Source organism: Triturus cristatus, chromosome 3_2 (assembly GCF_964204655.1).
Source record: "Triturus cristatus chromosome 3_2, aTriCri1.1, whole genome shotgun sequence".
Lineage (NCBI taxonomy): Eukaryota > Metazoa > Chordata > Amphibia > Caudata > Salamandridae > Triturus > Triturus cristatus.
In genome coordinates this window covers 1052064296-1052085972 of record NC_140584.1, presented here as the reverse complement: position 1 = coordinate 1052085972, position 21677 = coordinate 1052064296, and the positions used below count along the sequence as shown (strand labels likewise).

The 21677-nt window shown below is 46.3% G+C and overlaps 1 protein-coding gene across 3 annotated transcripts in view; it reads right to left on the bottom strand.

Annotated features, from left to right (window-relative positions):
- LOC146859096 (eosinophil peroxidase-like) overlaps window positions 1-21677 on the bottom strand; it is a 306952-nt gene that overhangs the window by 222104 nt on the left and 63171 nt on the right. The gene's annotated exons all lie outside the window — the stretch shown is intronic.

The following is a 21677-nucleotide window of genomic DNA, read 5'->3' as shown; positions in this document are numbered from 1 at the left end:
ACGTAGGCATTACAACGCAAGTCGTTACAACGACTTGCGCTGGAGGGTGCTGGACTTAGGAATAGTATGATTTACTATTCCAACTCCAGCCTACGTTACACTAGGGAAGGTGTTGGATTAGTAAATCATACTATTCCTTAGCTTAGAGCGCCATCCTGCGCAAGTCATTGTAATGACTTGCGTTGTAATACCCACCTTGTAAAGGTATTGCGGTGTAAACACTGCAATGTAACCGATGTTTCCCGAACATGCTTCATTTGAAAACTTTGTCTATTGAAATGGTGGTATGTAAACACAATATATGCCCTTACTGACGTTGTTATACCTCAAGTGCACCACTAGACTATGAAGGCTGTGTGCCAGACCGGCCTAGCTCTCTGTAGTGTCTTCGTACAGGAACCACGCAGAGACCGGTGAGTGCTCATATATTCTTTATTCTGTTTCTTGCGCCGTGCTCACAGGCACGTCTCGTCCCCTGCCCTTGCAGTAGAATAAATGCCGTCCCCCACTCCCTGACCGGAAGTGGTGTCCAGTTGCTGTCCTCTCTGGCCCCTGGGTGCAGGGTCCTACTGCCCTTTGCCTAGGTCACGACATCTCCCCCTTTGTGGAAAGAAAGAAAAGAAAAGACGTAAGAGAGAGATAGAGAGAAAAGAGAGAGAGAGTCACCATTACATTTCTTCAATCAGTCTCTTTGGCCTTCTGCTCACCCTCCTTGGGAATGACCCTTCTGTCTCTTCATTTGGTACCTATTGTTGTCTCTCGCTATTGTGTGCCATTCTTCCTATGTTGTCCGGGACTTCCTCTTTGTCATGTGTCGTGTTTCTCTTGGATGCTGTATTCCCCTCCGTCTTCATCCGATGTCTTGAGCCCCTTGAAATTTGAGCTATTTCTGATGATCCCGCAGGGGCCCGATGTAGCTGTTATCATAGGTCCTTTGACATTTATTATTGTCAGCTGTTCACCTGAGAAAGGACTGTCTGATTTTCTTGATTGTCGTTGGTGCACCAGAACTGAGTCTCCTAGCGTCATTTGTAATGATGTTGCATGTAGTTTCATTTTCTTTTTTGCTTTTTTGTGTTGCAATGCTATTGCTTCCTGGTGGCGCTTTTGCCTCTAGCTGGGGCAATCTCAGGGGGCCTGAGGGAAGAATTTAGAGACCTGCGCGAATAGATTCCCCACTAGCAACAATCTATCAAACCAGAAAATCGTCGGGTCTATCTGAGTTTAAAAAAGCTCAAGAGCACAGACAGTACAAGCGTAAACCTCCCACTCAAGCATGAGGGGAGTCCTTTAAAGAGGGATGTTTTATTTGATCAAGGATAAGGATCAACTAAAATGCAGTTCAGGAAATAATAACTGCACTAGTCCACAAAACAGGTCCTGTGCAGTTATTATTTCCTGAACTGCACGTGCACTGTTTTTACTCTTGACACCAAGGGTTATTCAATGAACTTTTTTCTCTTGGTAGTTAATTTTAGATCACTTCATACATCACTTCACGCACTGCAACCATTACCCTAAATGCCTTGTTTACTTCACTTCTAGTGGATTTTAGTTGATCCTTATCCTTGATCAAATAAAACATCCCTGAGCTCCTTCCTCACAGTGAGGGGGTTGTAGCCCTTGGTTGCACTACGTATTGCAACCAAGAGGAGATCCCAGATGATGAAGCATGCCACCTCGGTGAGTGATGGGATTCCGTCCTCTTTAAAGGACTCCCCTCATGCTTGAGTGGGAGGTATAAGCTTGTACTGTCTGTGCTCTTGAGCTTTTTTAAGCTCAGATAGACCCGTCGATTTTCTGGTTTGATAGAATTCCCAGGTAGGCCATGAATTTGCGAAACTCCTCCCCTCTGAAGGGAGACCTATTGTCTTTCTTCATTGTTTGTGGGGAGCCCCAAGGCTGCAAAGATGTAATCCATTATCGGCAACGTTGCTGTAGCTGATGAGACGTGTCGTACTATAGGAAACCTGGAGTACTCTACAATGGCCACTGGCAAGTAGTTGCCAGTGTCCAATGGCCCAAAGAAATCAGCTGCCAGTGTGGTACACACTGCCTGTGGAAGCTCCGACATCTATAGCTGTTCTGATTTTGCAGGCTGTCCCGTTATTTGGCATAGGGGACACTTTAGGATGGTGTCTTCCACCAGTCGTTCCAAACCTGGGAACCATACTCTTTCCCGTAGCATCTTTTTTGTTGCTACTATGCCTCTGTGAGACTCATGTGCCAGGTTTATAGTCTGCTGCCGTAATGCTTTTGGCATCACTATCCTTGTTCTTCTTAGTATGATTCCTCTTTGTGTTTCTGAAAGTTCCTCTTGTATGTTTTTGAATGCCAGCATTTCTTCCCTGCTCACTCCTTCTTGCATGGGGCTGTTGTTGTTTACGCGTCTCCATCTTTGCTGTTGTGTTGTTGATTTGACGGCTTGCATTGTGGCATACCTTGTTGTCTCTCATTCCAGCTTTTCAATTGTTATTGGGGTGTGAATGTTTTGCCTTAACACAAAGTTTAGGTACTGTTCTGCCATGGATGTGTTTTCAGGTGCCTGTAGGGGATGTTGCGACATGTAGTCAGCTGGGTAGTTTTCCTTTCCCGGCTTGTGGACGATCTTGAAGTAATAGTCCATCAATCTTATTCCCCACCTTTCAATGCATTGTGGCATCTTTGCATTCGGATTTCCATATATTGTTACTAGAGCTTGGTGGTCAGTTATAATGGTGAATAGTTTTCCATAGATGAACATGTGGTAGTGTTCACACGCCCAAACTACTGCTAGACTTTCCTTCTCTGGTTGGGAGGATGCCCTTTCAATGTCCGATAAGCTCTTGCTCGCATATGCAACAATTTGCCTTGGCAAATCTCTTCCAGGCATCTGTTGTGCCAAGATTGCTCCTAGCCCTACTGGGCTGGCGTCAACAGTGAGTTCAGTGCATAGCGATGGGTCGAAATAGGCAAGATGATCTACAGCCATTACTGCGTGCCTGATGGCTTCAAATGCCTTGCCGCATTCATGTGTCCAGAGAAATTTCTGACCCTGCTTTGTTAGGTCCCAAAGCAGTGTGCTCACTGTGGCAAAGTCTTTTATGTATCGAGCACAGTAGCTTGCTAACCCAAGAAATGACCTCACTTCTGCTACTTCTGTTAGAGGCTTTGCTGGGATCCGGCCTCATTCCTTTTTTTGAAAAGATGTGTCCAAAGAATACTAGTTCCCTTTTCCCTAGTTCACACTTGTCTTCATTTAGGGTCAGGCCTGCTTGTTCCAATTAGTTGCAGACCTCACGTGGGGCCTCCACGTGCTCCTCATCCGAGCGACCGAATACCAGGATGTCGTCACTGTAATTCAAAATGTTCTTTAATGGCCTGATCATTTGTCTTATGATCTCTTGAAATATCTCTGCTGCTGATGAAATTCCAAAACGAAGTCGTTTGTAGCGAAAAAGACCCATGTGGGTAGAGAACGTCATGATCTGGGCAAAGGGCACAAGGACCCTGCACCCAGTGGCCAGAGGGGAAAGCAACAGGACACCAATTCCAGTCAGGGAGTGGGGACGGCATTTATGCTACTGCAAGGGCATGGGACGAGACATGCCTGTGAGCATGGCGCAAGAAACTCAATAAAGAATATATGAACACTCACCGGTCTCTGCGTGGTTCCTGTACGAAGACACAACAACTGGCTACGACGAGGTGGGATATGCAAGCACCACACCATCGGAAGCGCGTGCCCATGGCCTCTACGATGTTCAAACGGAGCCAGGAGCCCACCCTGGTCCGCTGATTGTCAGAAGAGAAACGCAACATCGGGAACCCACCCCGGTTGCGAGAAGAAAGGAACCAGGAGCCTACCCTGGTCCAACGGCCCAGAAGAGAAAACGCGACATCGGTAGCCCACCCTGATTGCAGGTAAAGCAAAGCCCGGAGCCCACCCTGGTCCGTATGCGCAGAAATACAGCAACATCGGGAGCCCACCCCGGCCGCATCAAGTGAAAAGGTGAGGAGAAGGGGAGCTGTGCACCTTACCGTGACGGTAGCCGCCCGCTGATTAACGAGATAGCCCTGAGCCTCCAGCGTAGATTTCAAGCTGAAATCTCGCAAGAACTCAGCAGCCATCTTAGAGTCAGGCGGGAGAATCAATCAGAGGCTGAAAAGGGCCCAGGAGCCATCTTAGAGTCAGGCAATAGAAGAGATAGGAAATCTCACCCAGCTGAAATCTCGGCAGCAATTTTGAAGTCAGGCGGGAGAGCCAATAAGAAGCTGGAGAAGGCCAGGCGGCCATTTTAAAGTCAGTCAGACACTGTGAAAGCACAAAAGAAGCAGTTTTTAAGTTTACGTTTATTTGATTTAGTTCTTGGCTGAGAACCACAAATATTTGATACAAAAACATTTTTGACAATAAGAAAACAAAAGTTTTCATTCTAATACAAAGTTAAAAAGGAATTAAAAAATTTAAATAAACTGTAACATATGAATTCATTTGGCGGACCCTTGCAGAGCGAGATCAAGTGCTGAACTGAGTTAATTCTACATTTTATGCAAATTGGTTGTAGAAACCTTTTTCTTGCTTCTACGACTGTCGCATTTGGGCAAGTAAACAGCATATGTTCCAAGTCTTGCACCCCGCCATTACATAAGTTACAGAGACTACTAGATGTTTCTTTTGTTAGCCACTTGTAAGTAAAAGATTTTAGAGGAAGTATCTCGAATCTGAGTAATACAATCGATCTCCTGACTCCATGCTTTGGGTTAAAATAAATATACTGTTGTGTTTTCCTGTAGACCGTAGTTTCAGCATATTTTTTATATAGTGACAGTTTGGCGCAAGGCTGAGAGTCTAGGTCAAAGCTTAGTCTCGGAGTGAAGTTTTTTAAGAAAAGCTTCAACTGGCCATGATTGTAACAAATTTATATTAACGTTAGATAATTTAAAAGCAGTTGAGACATTCCTACAGAATACATATTTCAGAGTTCCTTGGTCAAATGTCTCTGTTTTAAGTAGGGATCATAGCATTCCTTGTTCCGCATGGAGGAGGTTATATGCCCATCTGATAATATTACTAATTCCTCTGGCATAGGAACTAACTAGTGAAAATTCGAGGCGAAGAGCTTGTACCGGAACTGCTTGAGACATCTTTGTGAGTTTCCGTAGGATCTTACCTTCTTTTAGATCTAGAGTTTCCAATGACTTAATGGGATGTATTCGAGAGCGTATAAAAGCACTGGCGGAATCTTAACACTCTATACCTGAAGAAGCGAAAAAAAATGTCATTGACCAGTCGAGGCATATAAACGTGAGAGTGCCCCCACGTGGACGTCGGCTTTCCGAATTTGATTCTGTATGTGGAGCACGTTTTGTAGGGACTTTGTAAAGATTCGGCCTAGATGGGTATACTCATTTGCCACTTCCAACGGTTTTCCCCCTAAAGTCCAGTTGAATTTGACACTCCGTTCCCTCCCCGAGAATGGAACTATTTTTGTTGTTGTAATATTCGGTATTAAATAATTTTCTTACGTATAATTGTGGAGTGCTTGTAGATTCCTTTGCAGGCCAAATGGTGTTAGATCTAAAATGATTACATCGTCTGCATTCATCATGGTGTGAATTTTGTTAAGAGCTATTTTAGCATTCAGGAAGATCACTGAGGTATAGGAAAAAAAATAAGGGAGCAAGAAGGCATCCTTGCCTAAGGCCTTTAGGGTTTGGAATTGGGCTTGTGAGACCCTCCTCCCTCCCCATTTGGACCTGCCACCAAGTCCCGGAATGCGACGATGTTATTACGTAGAGTAAGTGATCCGGGATGCCCATTTTGCTGAGTTTTCTCCAAAGCGTTCCTCTATCCACCCTATCGAATGCGGTGGTAAAGTCAACAAAAGCAGCATACATAACTTGAGATTTGAGGACACATATTTGTCTAGTATGGTTTTCAACACTGCGATGTTATCAGTGACCGAGTGCCTTGGTCTGAATCCAGCTTGTAGTTGCGAGGAAGCATCCTTGAACCCTTCTTATGAATTGGGATTACAATGCTCCCCTTCCAAAATTTGGAGATTTCCCCTGTTGCGAAAATATGGCAGAAGAGGGGAGATGTGAGAAGTTGGCCTGGCATATGCTGGTCACTAGTTATAGTGGCCACCTTGCACCAGTCCAATTCAACTCTTGTGGTAGATAGGTTTAAGACAACCTTTAAAGAAAGCTATCCTAGTGGTAGCTGTGGAGAGCAGCCTTCAGGCTAAGTCTCTGAGGAATGTAAAGCAACTTGTTTTACCTTATAATCTCTTGAATTACCAAATGAAAAGACACCACACAGGTATATATATCAAATATATATGTATTTATTTCTAAATATACTCTACTAATCTCTTTATGAGATTAGAGCCAGGTAAACATTCAAAAGATCAACAGTTCTCAATAAATTAAGCACAAATATGGCTGCAGCCCTAGGGGCGTACCCGACCATAAACTAAAAAAATGGTATAACAAACTCGACTTGCAAAATGAAGAGGCCTAGGGTCTTGGGAATCGCTGGGGCTTCACTTCTGCAGTGTTAGCAGGTAAGTAGTCAGCCCACAGGAGACGCGTGCAGTGTCTAGACACACACGCGGGTTTTCAATACGTTTCAATGGCAAATGTCGCGGTTTGTAAATTACAGTTTTAGGGCACTTCGCAAAAGTCAACAGGCAAGCAACTTACAGGGTAAGTATTTCGAGAGCCAACACACACTTGGGCACTGGAGTGCACGAGTTACCTCACCCAGGGAAGCCGGGTGCATAGGTGTCCTTTGGTGTCGGGTCGCGGTGCTGTTTCCAATGAAGATCACTGGAGACTTGCTGCTTGTGTCGACTGGAGAGGTGTCCGTTCGAATCCGAAGATGGATTGGAGTTGCAGAAGACCTAGAAATTGAGGGGACAGAGTTCAGAGTCACTTGCCAGTGACCGGTGGCCAGCAAGATGGATGACCACAGCTGTCGCGTCTCTTCAGGTCATTGATGGTGTTTTGTCTCTTGGCTCACGAGGTCCAGGAAGGTTTGACGATAACCAGCAGCTGGATTCGGGAGGTCCCATGACGTCTGCAGCTGTCGATGGTGTCGGCACCCAGATTGGAGCCTACAAGCCTTGGCAGCCGCAAGTCTTGTGTGGAGTGAAGATTGGCAATGGTGCAGACCAGCAAGGTCTGATGGACTTACCCAGCGAGGGTAAGTGAGGGCAGGCCCAGAGCAACCAGGTGAGCCCTTGAAATTGATGTGGAAGTCTTCAGGTGAGTTACTAGCCAACGGGCAAGCAACCGCAAAGACGCCTTGGCAGGAAAAGTTTAACAACAGCCCACGGTCACTCGGGACTGGATATGCCCCTGAAATTCGATACTAGACCTGCTAGGGACTTGGACAACAAGTGGTCCAAAGCACAACTTCGTTGGACGTAGCTTAGGGCTTGCACTCGAAATCAGTGCACGGTTCCCTGGTATTGCTGTTTCTCGTCACTCGTGGGGTCCAGATGCCACAGCTTCGCTGGGGACTCAAAATAGCCGTCGAGAAGTCAGGAAATTCACTTCAGGGGACGCACTGACTTCGGGCTCCGGCGGGAGCGGTAAAGTTTGCAACCGTTGTAGAGAGTTTTGGTGCCTGCCAAGCAGGGGAGTCACTCCTTGACTCCAAGGGAGATTCTTCAGTCTTCCAGAGATAGTGGAACGTCGAAGGGCCAGGATTCTTCTTTGTAGAGCGTCGTCCAGGTGTAATCTAAGTTGCATTGGCAAGATTTGGTATCTTATAGTAAAAAGATGGGAGGGACTAGCTCTATGACCACTCCTCTAGGAGGGTCAGGGTAGTGGGTGGTTACACCCACTTCCCTTTGTCCAGTTTCGCGCCAGAGCAGGGGCAGGTAGCCCCTGAACCGGTTTGAGCTGGCATATGCACAGAGGAGCCTACTGCTCCCCCAGTGCAGGACTTCAAAGCACTCTAAGAGTGCACCCACCCAGCTCCAATACACTAAATCCTGTCTGGGAGGTGGTGACACCTCCCTGTGACAGGAAACCCTTTGTTGGGCTCCCTCCACTGTGAGTTTCGGTCAGCAGCAGGAGGGCAGCGCGGTGTCTGTGCTGGTGGCATCCATTTTGTGATGCCAGGGCTCTAGATGATTTCTACCGTGTAGTACAGTGTGTACATGTCGTCCCCTCTAGAAGGGTGGGATCCTACTCCCACACCAGTTACTGGTGTGGGGGTAGGATTCCAAGTTGTTTGACACCAAACACGACATGTTTTGATGCAGTCATTCCAAAGTTAGCATTTACCGCGAGGTTATAATGCACTTAAGAGTATATGGTTTAACCGCATCCACAACCAGCAGCAGAGAATAGACTCTGCCAGCTGCAGAGGGGTCCTGCTCAGGCAGAAGCACCCCCTCACATAGTAAACCAAGCACCCTGCCCTTGGGATTGATAGGGCCTACCATAGGGGTGACTGATATGTTTATATGTGTGTGTATGGTGAGATATAGGAACCTATACCTCAGTGAAGAGTGCTAACACTACCTCACACAGGCTGCAGTAGCAGGCCTGTGGTGTCAGATTGTGAGTGCTTCCCAGGGGTGGCATAATACATGCTGCAGCCCCTGGTAGGCATGTGAAGTACCAATGCCCTAGGTACCTAAGGTACCATATACTAGGGGTTCATAAGGTACCACAGTATCCAATCACTAGTGCATCTAATATGCACACCAATCATTTAAGGGAGTAAGCAGATAGGCTGTGGGGGCAACCATATAGTCAGATTCCACCTTCCTACATAACCCCCCCCCCCCCCCCCCCCAAACGAAAGGAGATAAGGCTAACCTTGCCCAGTTAAGCCTTTATTTCCTGAGTGGCCATATAAGGAAGAACCTGCACTAGCATGGTCGCTCCCTGTCTCATGGTCCACTTGGGAAATCCTACCCCAAGGGGTTTTGGAGTTTCTCCAAAGTCTAGGGAAATTGGCTGTATTGTTTTCTGATACAGAAGTAGGCTGGTGGGGTGTCTGAGTCTGGAAGTGAGGCCCTATTTGGAGTGGTCTCAACTTCCTCAGCACACTGGTCACCATGGAAGCCTTTCTGTCCATGACTGTGTCATATCTGGCCCTAAGGGTCATCCTCTGGCTGCCTACAGCTGGGGGTTGGGTCCCTCTGGTTGGAGTAGTGGAGGGCATTGGAATGTTTGGGGCAACTATGCCCCAGGTTTCCCTGTGCCCAACAAAGTCCATCTGGGGGGTACCTGTACCTAGGGGTAAGGGGGATCCCTCAGTTTGTAGAGGAATATTCATCTGGCTAGAACTACTCTGCTGGGTGTCCTAATCTGCTGATGAGGGGGTTCCTCTGGACAGGGGCCCTTTAAGGGTCCACTGACCTCCCTGACCTCTGCAGCCCTGGGCTGACTGAGGCAGGGTAGAGAGGGGCAGGATACCTGCTCCAGACTGGGTGCCACCTTGGAAGGATCCCCTGCCATCAGAGTTGTGGCCAGGACAGGCCTGACCACTTCTGGGGCAGTTACTTCACAAGGGGCAGGGTCAGGTCCCTTAGAAAGCTGACCCTTACCTTTAGTCTGGTGGGGGGAGGACTGTTCCTCGCCCCCTATGCTCTCTGTTTGTGTGGAGTGATCCATAGTTTCAGGCTTCACTCCCCTTAATTTCTCCTGGGGTGGAGGTGTGGCCCTCAGGGTCTCATCCACTCTCTCAGGGATGCCTAACATTCTTAAATGGGCATTGTGGTCTACCTCAGCCCAGGCTGAGATCTCTAGATCATTCCCCAGTAAACAATTTACAGGCAAGGTTGGGGACACTGCCACTCTTTTGGGGCCAGTGACCCCTCCCCAGCTGAGATTTACTACTGTATTGGGATGGTCTGTCCTAATTCCATCAATATTGGTCACCTGGTAGCTAAACTCAGGTAAAAGCTGTTCTAGGGGCACTAGTCTTCTTGTCACCATGGTGACACTAGCCCCTGTGTCCCTGTAGGCCACAGCCTTCTGACCATTGATCATAGGCTCTTGTCTGTACCTGCCCAAAGTATTGGGACTCATGGTAAAGTTGGCAAACCCCATGCCACCATCACAGACTAGAGTTGCTTGTGTAGGGGACCTGGTTAGGCCAGAGTCCACATGAGTTCCCCAAGAAAGCCCAACTAACTTTTTGGGCGCACTCCCACCACCTGGGGGATTACTACTGGTAGTAACAGGAGGTGTTGGAGCTGCAGAGGGAGGAACATTTTCTTTATTGCCACTCTTTGGACAGCTGGAGTCAGTTTTCCAGTGGCCAGGTTGCTTGCACACATGGCAATATGGTTTCTTAGTGGAAGAGGAAGGATTTTGGGACCCACCCCCAGAACTGGGTTTTTGGGGCCCTTCAGAGGACTTTTCAGTTTTATCATCCCCACCTTTCTCTTTGGGCTTAGTGGAATCTTTCTTCTGGTCACCACCTTGGTTCTTGGGCCTAACCCTGGTTCTGACCCATTTGTCTGCCTTCCTTCCCAATTCTTGGGGAGAGGTCAGATCAGAGTCCACCAGGTACTGGTGTAAGAGTTGGTTTTGACAATTATTAAGGATCTGCTCTCTCATAATCAAATTATACAATCCTTTAAAGTCAGTGACCCTACTGCCAATTATCCAACCCTCCAGAGCCTTGGTAGCACAATCTATCTACAAAGTCCACCCAATCCTGAGTCTGTGCTTTCTAGGTGTCTCTGAACTTGAACCTGTACTGTTCAGTGGTTAAGCCAAACCCATCTATTAATGCACTTTTCAGGGATTCATAGTCATTAGCATCCTCTTCTCTAACAGTGAGGAGCTTGTCTCTACCTTTATATGAAAAGGAGAGCCACAAGATTGCTGCCCACTGTTTCTGGGGGACCTGTTGAACTTTACAGGCCCTCTCCATAGCAGTTATCCATTTGTGGATATCATCCCCACTCTGGTAGGGAGCAACAACCTTGGACAGGTTCCTATGATCTAGCATGTAATCTCTGCCTCTAGGGACACTGTTGCTGCCACCAGGGGTATCTGACCCCTCCTTCTTTGAAGCTCTTTGGAGCTCGAAGGTTTCCCTATCTAAGGCCAATTGCTTGGTTCTGAGGGCAAGCCTAGCTTCCTCATACTGGAGCATCTTGAACCTTCTCTCAGAGGAGGACTCCCTGGGAAAGTTGGAGTTCCTCTGTGGAATAGATTCTCTTCCAGAGTGATATGACCTGTCAGAGTCCCTTGAGAGGGACCTAGGCCTGTCTCCCACTCTGTCAGCTCTCTTAGGGAGATTTCCTCTATTCTTTTCAGACCCTTCTGGGTCTGGCCCTTCACCCACAGAGTCCGGGTCATCTTGATTGTCATCATCAGACCCAGAGACTATGTGTGACCCACCCCCTGATGCAGACCCACTAGCTCCTAGAGCTTGTCTCAGGTCATCTGCTACTAACAGATCTATCAGGTGTTGTGATGAGGGACTCCTGCCCACCCTCAGATGTCTTTCAAAGCATAAGGCCTTCAGTTCAGTGTAGGCTATATCCTTGTACTGAGATGGGGTGGACCCACTGGCTCCACCCTGGTGAGACATACTAGTGTTGTGCAGTGTTGTACTACCTACACTAGTTGAGGCCTACTGGACCTAGCTTGAGCTGTAGCAAGGGTGTGCTTGTCCCTTCACAAACAGCTCTAAGTTCAGTAGAACTTATTGATACTAGCTTGACTTTATATATACCTTGAGTACCTTTAGTGGTTTTCAGTTAGTAATTCAAATAGAGATTTTCTGGTAAAACAATGGCAAGCTGGAATCCCACCGCTGCCACCAATGTGAGAAGTTGGCCTGGCATATGCTGGTCACTAGTTATAGTGGCCACCTTGCACCAGTCCAATTCGACTCTTGTGGTAGATAGGTTTAAGACAACCTTTAAAGAAAGCTATCCTAGTGGTAGCTGTGGAGAGCAGCCTTCAGGCTAAGTCTCTGAGGAATGTAAAGCAGCTTGTTTTACCTTATAATCTCTTGAATTACCAAATGAAAAGACACCACACAGGTATATATATCAAATATATATGTATTTATTTCTAAATATACTCTACTAATCTCTTTATGAGATTAGAGCCAGGTAAACATTCAAAAGATCAACAGTTCTCAATAAATTAAGCACAAATATGGCTGTAGCCCTAGGGGCGTACCCGACCATATACTAAAAAAATGGTATAACAAACTCGACTTGCAAAATGAAGAGGCCTAGGGCCTTGGGAATCGCTGGGGCTTCACTTCTGCAGTGTTAGCAGGTAAGTAGCCAGCCCACAGGAGACGTGTGCAGTGTCTAAACACAAATGCGGGTTTTCAATACTTTTCAATGGCAAATGTCGCGGTTTGTAAATTACAGTTTTAGGGCACTTCGCAAAAGTCAACAGGCAAGCAACTTACAGGGTAAGTATTTCGAGAGCCAACACACACTTGGGCACTGGAGTGCTCGAGTTACCTCACCCAGGGAAGCCGGGTGCATAGGTGTCCTTTGGTGTCGGGTCACGGTGCTATTTCCAATGGAGATCACTGGAGACTTGCTGCTTGTGACGACTGGAGAGGTGTCCGTTCGAATCTGAAGATGGATTGGAGTTGCAGAAGACCTAGAAATTGAGGGGACAGAGTTCAGAGTCACTTGCCAGTGACCGGTGGCCAGCAAGATGGATGACCACAGCTGTCGCGTCTCTTCAGGTCATTGATGGTGTTTTGTCTCTTCGCTCACGAGGTCCAGGAAGGTTCGACGATAACCAGCAACTGAATTCGGGAGTTCCCATGACGTCTGCAGCTGTCGATGGTGTCGGCACCCGGATTGGAGCAAACAAGCCTTGGAAGCCGCAAGTCTCGTGTGGAGTGAAGATTGGCAATGGTGCAGACCAGCAAGGTCTGATGGATTTTTCCAGCGAGGGTAAGTGAGGGCAGGCCCAGAGCAACCAGGCGAGCCCTTGAAATTGATGTGAAAGTCTTCAGGTGAGTTACTAGCCAACGGGCAAGCAACCGCAAAGATGCCTTGGCAGGAAAAGTTTAACAACAGCCCACGGTCACTCGGGACGGGCTAGGCTGCTGAAATTCGGTACTACACCTGCTAGGGACTTGGACAACAAGTGGTCCAAAGCACAACTTTGTTGGACGTAGTTTAGGGCTTGCACTCGAAATCAGTGCACGGTTCCCTGGTATTGCTGTTCCTCGTCACTCGTGGGGTCCAGATGCCACAGCTTCGCTGGGGACTCAAAATGGCCGTCGAGAGGTCAGGAAATCCACTTCAGGGGACGCAGGGACTTCGGGCTCCGGCGGGAGCGGTAAAGTTTGCAACTGTTGTAGAGAGTTTTGGTGCCTGCCAAGCAGGGGAGTCACTCCTTGACTCCAAGGGAGATTCTTCAGTCTTCCAGAGATAGTGGAACGTCGAAGGGCCAGGATTCTTCTTTGTAGAGCGTCGTCCAGGTGTAATCTAAGTTGCATTGGCAAGCTTTGGTATCTTATAGTAAAAAGATGGGAGGGACTAGCTCTATGACCACTCCTCTAGGAGGGTCAGGGTAGTGGGTGGTTACACCCACTTCCCTTTGTCCAGTTTCGCGCCAAAGCAGGGGCATGTAGCCCCTGAACCGGTTTGAGCTGGCATATGCACAGAGGAGCCTACTGCTCCCCCAGTACAGGACTTCAAAGCACTCTAAGAGTGCACCCACCCAGCTCCAATACACTAAATCCTGTCTGGGAGGTGGTGACATCTCCCTGTGACAGGAAACCCTTTGTTGGGCTCCCTCCACTGTGAGTTTCGGTCAGCAGCTGGAGGGCAGCCCGGTGTCTGTGCTGGTGGCATCCATTTTGTGATGCCAGGGCTCTAGATGATTTCTACCGTGTAGTACAGTGTGTACATGTCGTCCCCTCTAGAAGGGTGGGATCCTACTCCCACACCAGTTACTGGTGTGGGGGTAGGATTCCAAGTTGTTTGACACCAAACACGACATGTTTTGATGCAGTCATTCCAAAGTTAGCATTTACCGCGAGGTTACAATGCACTTAAGAGTATATGGTTTAACCGCATCCACAAACAGCAGCAGAGAATAGACTCTGCCAGCTGCAGAGGGGTCCTGCTCAGGCAGAAGCACCCCCTCACATAGTAAACCAAGCACCCTGCCCTTGGGATTGATAGGGCCTACCATAGGGGTGACTGATAGGTTTATATGTGTGTGTATGGTGAGATATAGGAACCTATACCTCAGTGAGGAGTGCTAACACTACCTCACACAGGCTGCAGTAGCTGGCCTGTGGTGTCAGATTGTGAGTGCTTCCCAGGGGTGGCATAATACATGCTGCAGCCCCTGGTAGGCCTGTGAAGTACCAATGCCCTAGGTACCTAAGGTACCATATACTAGGGGTTCATAAGGTACCACAGTATCCAATCACTAGTGCATCTAATATGCACACCAATCATTTAAGGGAGTAAGCAGATAGGCTGGGGTCCTGGATAGCAGGATCCCAGCCAGACTAGTCAAAAACCATGCAAACACTAGGAAAAAAGTGGGGGCAACCATATAGTCAGATTCCACCTTCCTACAGGAGATAAAAACTTGCTCCATGCTTTGGGATTGCTTTGGAGGACCTTAATCGGAATGTGGTCTGGACCTGTTGCTCCCGCAATTCTTGACTTTTTTTATATATAGCTGTATTAAAAAGGAACTTTGGTGCTCCGATATCCAATGTATTTCCTCCAGGAGTACTAGCCGGGCTATTAGACCTTACTGAGGTGGTATTTAATTTATATAGATTGGCTAGGTATGATTGCCATTTTGCCAGGGGGGCCAGGATAGCTTGTAATGATTTTTTTGTACCTATTTCTTTGGCAATTATATTCTAGTATGCACGTTGGTTATTCTGTTTTGCTGCTATCTGGATGTCAACCCAGTTTTTATCCTGGGTTTTTCCCTGTTTTTTTGCTTTTTCTCTCCTGCACTGATTTTTCAATTTGTTGATTTCTAATTGTTTTGTTGCAGAGTATTCAAGAAACTGCAACCTTATCAGTTTATTTAATTGTTTTGTATTAATGTCTGAGTTCCGTTTTTTGTTTTGGTTCTTTGTTGGGTCCTGTGTTTTAGTTTTTCCTGTAATTTTTGCACCAGCTTTTGATTATTATTTTTTTTTTAAATATCGGAGTGGGTTGTCTGTAATGGTTGTGTCATCTCTATTACATTAATAATTTTTTTGAGTGTCAATGAATTCCACTGAATTTGTCCTTGGGTCTGATTCATCAAAACTGAACTATGAATGTACATGATATGACCAGGTGATGCAAGTTGTATTTTCCATTCTGTATCTGCTTGCAGGATTGCGTGATCACTTCCCTGTGCAAAGTTAATCTTGAGTTGTGAAACAGTTCCGAACAAATCCGAGCTGCAGCTCATGTAGTCCAGGATGGAGGAGCTACAGATCCCTTGTTTTGTGGGTGATGCGGGAATATCTCCTTCTACTTTGCCGTTTAATATTACTCCGTTTTCACATCGGTAGTGAGGCTAATAGGATTTTCCCTCTTTTGTCAGCTTTGTTTTCTTTGGGAAATAGAGGAGTGGAAATTGCCAGAGTTTCTTCTTTGTCCCAGTTTGCCCATTTTTCGAGTAACTCTACTACCTTTTCGATATCCAGGAGAATTTCAATTGCAAGTGCGTCCATTTTTGCTCCGGGGGGGATATAGATATTGAAGATAAGGAGATCTTTTGGGTTTTTTAGTGGGTCGATCCCAAATTTGATCTTGAGGCATTGAAAATTCTTTGAATCAATTGGGATTATTTCTTGGGCCCACTTGTAATCTTCGTTAAGCAGAATTGCTATCCCACCTTTCATGTGTCCCCGGTCAACCTGTTCTGCGGGAATATCGTATACATAGTGTTCTTCTTGGTAAAAATGTGTTATAGACCAGGTTTCTTGTAAGGCCACAATCCCTGGTCGGTCTTTTGTTATTACAGCTAATTTTTCTTATGTTTTTCCGGCAATATTCCAGGAAGAGACGGTCAAACCTGTGTTAAACAGGGCGTTTATTTTCCTTGACCTGTTTATTGCTGTTCAGGTTCTCCGCGATCCAGGCCCATGAGTAATCCCTCGTTGTTGTTTCACTCTTTGGAGTATTATTACACCAGCTTCTCCTTTCTCCATTCTTTATGGAAACAAATATGTTTTCCGAAAAAGGGATTTGGAGGATTATTTGTGGCGTTGAGCTTTTGATTCGATTGCTGAGTTTTAAGAGATTATTTTGATATGTCCAACTTTTGGAATTTGCGATTTTGCACTGGCGTTAAATCATAGTCGTATTTGCGGAGGGTCTCACTTTCCTTTAGTATTATTCCTGGTATTACTGGAGACCAGAATTCTACAATCACTGTCGTGGTTTTAGATTTTTCAGGGAACCTTACTCGTTTGATTTAATTTCTAGCTAAGGAATGCATCGGCTGTATCTTTTGTAGCAAGTTAATGATTCGATCACGGTTAAGCGGAGCGTCGCCTGAAGGGAATAGGTCTGTAATTTCCAGATGCTTTGGCGTGATCTTCTCTGCTTGTGTGAACGTCTTCCCGATGGTGAAAGTTCTTTGTGGGATATCCTTTAGTGCCGGCGTCTTTGATCCCTGATCTACTGCTGAGAAACTTGTCGCCTTTGGGTTAGGTTGGTTAGAATTTACTCTATGTACTTTGACTGGTGATTTCTGCTCTTTTACCTTCTGGTTCTGCGCCATTTCTGATCTTTCCTCTTTTTCTCATGGTCGAATCGGAGTGGGAGGGATGTTCCGGAACCTTGTTTTCTGAAGTTTCTTTTTCGCGATCCTTCTTAGCACCCTTCTCTTTATTCTTCTCTGTTTGGTCTTTTTTTGTTTACTTTCGTTGTTTGAAGTTTCTAGGCCCGGGGAGACAGCGGTAGATAATCCAGTGGTATCTATTGTTTTTCGATGTGATATTGCTGAGATACTCAAATTTAATTGTGATTTAGCTTTTGTTGTGGTGAATATTGGGTCATATCTATGGGAAGTTGATGAATGACCAGCTTGTTATTCTCCTTGAAGAGTTTCTAAGGGAATAGATCTGATTGAGATCTTGTATCTCCTTTTATTTTTTAGGGGGATTCCGACCAGTTTGAGTTGCGATTTCTTTCTTCAGGTGAGAAAGCTCTTTTGTAATTTCACCTTTTGGTTTGAGGAGGTTTTCCATGTTACGTTTTTCACAGACTTCTGCTGTTGATGCTGATTTTAATTGATCTTTCTTCCTTTTTTTCTTCACTAGGTATTTTAACATTCCTAATTGAGTATCGAGCATCTGATCGGAGTTTTCCAATATGTTCCCTAGATGAGTAAGGATCCAAGATTTTTTGTAAGGTAAACAAAGATTTGGATACCGGGGTATGTTCGTTAGAGAGTCCTGTAATCTTAGGGAGTGAGAAATCTGGTGATTGATTGAGAGATCTGTCTAGGTCGGTTAATTGTTATGGAGTACTGTTCTGAATATTCTGTGACTCCTTTTGAGCTTCCTTCTAAAAGATTAAATCCTTAATGTTGATGTCTGGGCAAGTAATGTCATAATCTTGAGTTTGCTGTAATTGAAGTGATTCCACTATTGTTGAGATCCAGTATTGTGAGGTTAGTGGCTGGTTCGTCCAGGATTCTTGGTGTACTTTTTTTGGGTGCCTCTGGTGTTTTTTGATTTTGAGTTTGGTCGTTGGTTTTTGCTCCTTTCTTTTCACCTTCATTATCCCCCTTATTTTGATGGTCATTTTGTTGATGTTTTTGTATTTGCCTTTGGTCAGCTGTACCAGATTTTGTAAAGTATTTTGCAATTCCGGGGATCGATAAAGACTTTCCTGAATGAGTCGACTTCCCTGCGCTCCTTCTCGTTGCGTGTTCCGTTCCCATTCTTTTCATAAAGATAGTTCTTGATCTTAATTTTTTGTATGCCATTTGATAGTGCGGGCGATGACTTTGTATGTTTTAATAGGTGGCAGAGGATTCTTGCGCCACCTTGTCTGGGTGCTGTCTCTAGTAAAAGACTATACCTGGTGTTTGTTTTTCTTAGTGACCGGGAGTGTCGTACTGGCTGAGCCCCCGCGATGGTTCCTCTGTCCCTAAGGTTAGTTTCCACTACGCCCTTGCTGGTCAAATCCGTCTGTGTCCCTCTGCTGAAACAGAGAGGGCTGTTTGTCGAGGGTGTCGGACGATTCCCCAAACTAAGTTTGCTGCAATATGGCTTGGGCGGTTTTTGCTGACAACAGACTGCCGTGCTAGTTGAGCTGGGGGGATGCTTCCTGATGGTTTCTAGTCAGTTGCACACTTGGCCCTTGTGTTTCCCTGCTTTATTGATCCTGCGGGGTCATGGCGCCGAGTGGTAGTGCTCATTACTGGGCCGGCGAGATTCGCGTTTCCTTTGCTATCTCAGCCTCCGCTGGGGGCCGGGAGTTTGATGGCCACAGCCAGGAGAGGTCGGCAGGCTGGCTGACTACCCTCCTCCTTCTCCCTCTGGTGCTCAGTGAAGGGATGGGGCAAGGCTGTTGTGCTCTACTGGGGCTCGATGTAACCCGGTGGCGGCCCCAGCTTACCCCTATGAGAGCAGTAGGGGCTCAGGACAGGTGCAAGCAGGCGCGTGGTGGGTCAGGGTTGGTTGTGAGGCTGCCTTTCACCCACCTCGAGCTCCTGCGGTGCCGCTGTTAATCGTGGTAGAGTGGGACTCGCTCTCGGCGGCCCCGCTCTCTGCTCTTAGCTCTTTTTCGTCGATGGTGCCAAAAAAAGAAGCAAAAAAAGGGGGAAAATAAAGGAAATTACAGGAAACAAAGGTGAAATAAAGAAAATAAAGTAGAAACAAAAAGGAAATCATAGCAAACAAAGGTGAAATAAAGAAAACAAAGTACAGCGAAAGAAGAAAACTGCACACAGAAGAAAGGAAAGCCATACAAAGTAAGGAGAAGGTCTGCATCACAATAAAATGACGGAAATGACAAGAACAGCGCAAACGCAATCTGCCGAAGACCACTACCGTTCAGTTTGTCAGAACCACAAACAGGCATTCGTTGGGAAAGATGGATAAGGCAATTCGAACACTGCATGTGTGCCACGTGTAAAGGACTACTGATGAGCAAAACACCGATTTGTTCCTAAACTTCGTAGGAGATGAGGTGAGGACCTTTTGATAACTTTCCCCCCTGAACAGACCTCAAAAAACAAGGGACTGATAAAGTGTCTCACAGACAAATCTGACCTCTGACCTCCAAAGAAATGTGGATTTTGAGAGGTACACGTTCTATACCATCCCTAGACGACTTCGCAACCAGACTATGAAAACTAGTTACATATTGCAAATTCGGCAAATTTGACAATGAGCAGGCCATATGACTGAGCATCGTTGAAGGCTGTCAGTCAGTGGAGTTCGCGCACAAATTCTGAAGGAACCGTCCACGCTAGAAAAAATACTGACCATGGCCCGAGCGGAGGCCAGAGCCACAACACATGCCAGACAAAAGGAAAATGGGAAGGCAAGAAGAGTGGAACAAGCAAACCGCACATTTGGGAACGTCAAGAAACAAGACAATACACTTCCGCCCCGGAAGCAGAAGCAAGAAATAACATGCTATCGCTGTGGACTTGAATTCCAACATGCTGGAGCCTGTCCAGCGATGGGTCACAAATGCCGGAAATGCAACAGGGATAACCATTTCACAAGGGCCTCCATGAGTAGACAATTCAAAAGTGAGCATGGGAGACCAGCAAGACCTCGGGCAGCGACAAACAGGTATGCAGGACAAATGGACATGCAAAATTGCAGTCCCTCAGCTGGATCAGATGAAGCAGACACGCCAGAGGCAGCAGAATGGCTGTACCTGATGTCAGAGGTCCCAACAGGAGAGCGCACGCCGGAACACATTCATCTCGTAGACTGACAGCAGATAAAGAAAACAGCGACGGTGAATATTGAGGTAGGGAGTCACAGCACAAGTTTCATACCAGACAGTGGAGCTACATGCAACATCATGTGCATGTCAGAATATGAGAAGGTAAGAACGAAACCGTCCACTATTGATTTTTTCACCTGGCCCTCGAGGTCACCAGTGGTGAACATGGGGAAGTGCATAGAGACGCTGACATAAAAAGAAATATCGGTAAAGGAGGAAGTACATGTAGTACGAGAAGACATTCCAGCACCCTGTCTACTAAGCAATGTCACCGCGCAGGTGATGGGTCTTTAAGCAATGACCTATAACATATCAGAACGATAGAACAGTCTGAGGGGATGTCCAGCCATACTACAAGGACTGGTCAAACTAAGACACATGCAAATAACACTACACATCAATGAAGCAGTCAAGCCTGTGGCTCAGAATCACCGAAGAGTGCCCATACATCTGCAACCACAGGTGGGAGAAGAAATACAAAGCCTACAGGCACAAGACATAATAGAGCCAGCTAACGGACCGACCCCACGGGTATCTCCGATGGTAGCAGTACCAAAGAAGAACACATCAAAGATTCACATTTGAGTTGTCATGAGAATACCAAACACGGCAATCGAGAGGGAAAGGCTTCCAGGGCCTCACTTAAATGACATGATCAGCTGTCTTACTGGCGCATGCAGATTTTCAAAGTTAGACCTGTGCAAAGGATAGCATCAACTGGAGATTGATCCGCAATTGCGATACATTACGACACTCTCTTCCCAAAAGCAGAGTCTTTTTCAGAGAGGGTGTCTTCCACCCACAAACAAAGCCTCCTCTACCCCCTTCCTAAACTCTGGGAAAGGAGAATTGAGGGAATTTGGCTTTCAGGAGTCATGTTCTGTTGGTCATAGGCTTTGGTCACACATAGAGGACTTGAGTCTTTCTCTGCCCATGATTGCTGGCACAGGTTGAAGTGAGTCAGAGTCTACATTACAACAATAGAGTAGTTGCAGTGAATGTCAGGTCTTCTAACCCATTCCAAAATGGCTTCTGCTCATACCCACTCACTTCTTTTGAGGTGAACATGTTTGGGTTATTTAGGGAAGTCTTCATTATAGAACTCAGCATTACAATGCTTTTGATGTTTGCTAGCTCTCATGCTCCCACGCCATGCACATCCTAAAGTAATATGACCAAAGAATTGGATATAAGAGTAGGATCTTTGGAGTGAGCACAGACTTAATAGTGGTGCTAAACAGTCCATCGGTGCCCAACTACTCACATACAAGCATCCCTTACGGGTGTTGCTGAATTGCTGCTTGCTCATTGTTTAATTAGCATTACATGATCTACCAGGGACTCCCTTTTAGCCTCTAATAGGAATTTCTTCCCAATTCCCTACATACTTATTTATACTCAAAATATTTTAATTTTTTACTGGGTCTACAAAACAGGCTGCTAGTTATTGTACTTCTTTGATACTCAGTACAGACTATCGTTGATAGTACTTGGCCTCCTCTGGTTGGGTACACTCTAAACATTCTCTCAGCGGTTGTATTGAGCCTCCTCTGGTTGGTCAATCTCTGAACTGTCTCTCATTGGTTGCAATAGACTGTCTCTTGGTAGCTTTATTGAACATTATCTAATAGGCAACGATGCAGTGCTTATCGCATGCAAGGCGGTGGGTTTGCAGTCCTTGTTGGACAGGTTCACCACCTCCCTGGATAGCTTGGACCTGGCTGTTAATGTTTTCAGGTCATATGTCTTGGTAACTGGCCCTTGGGCCACACG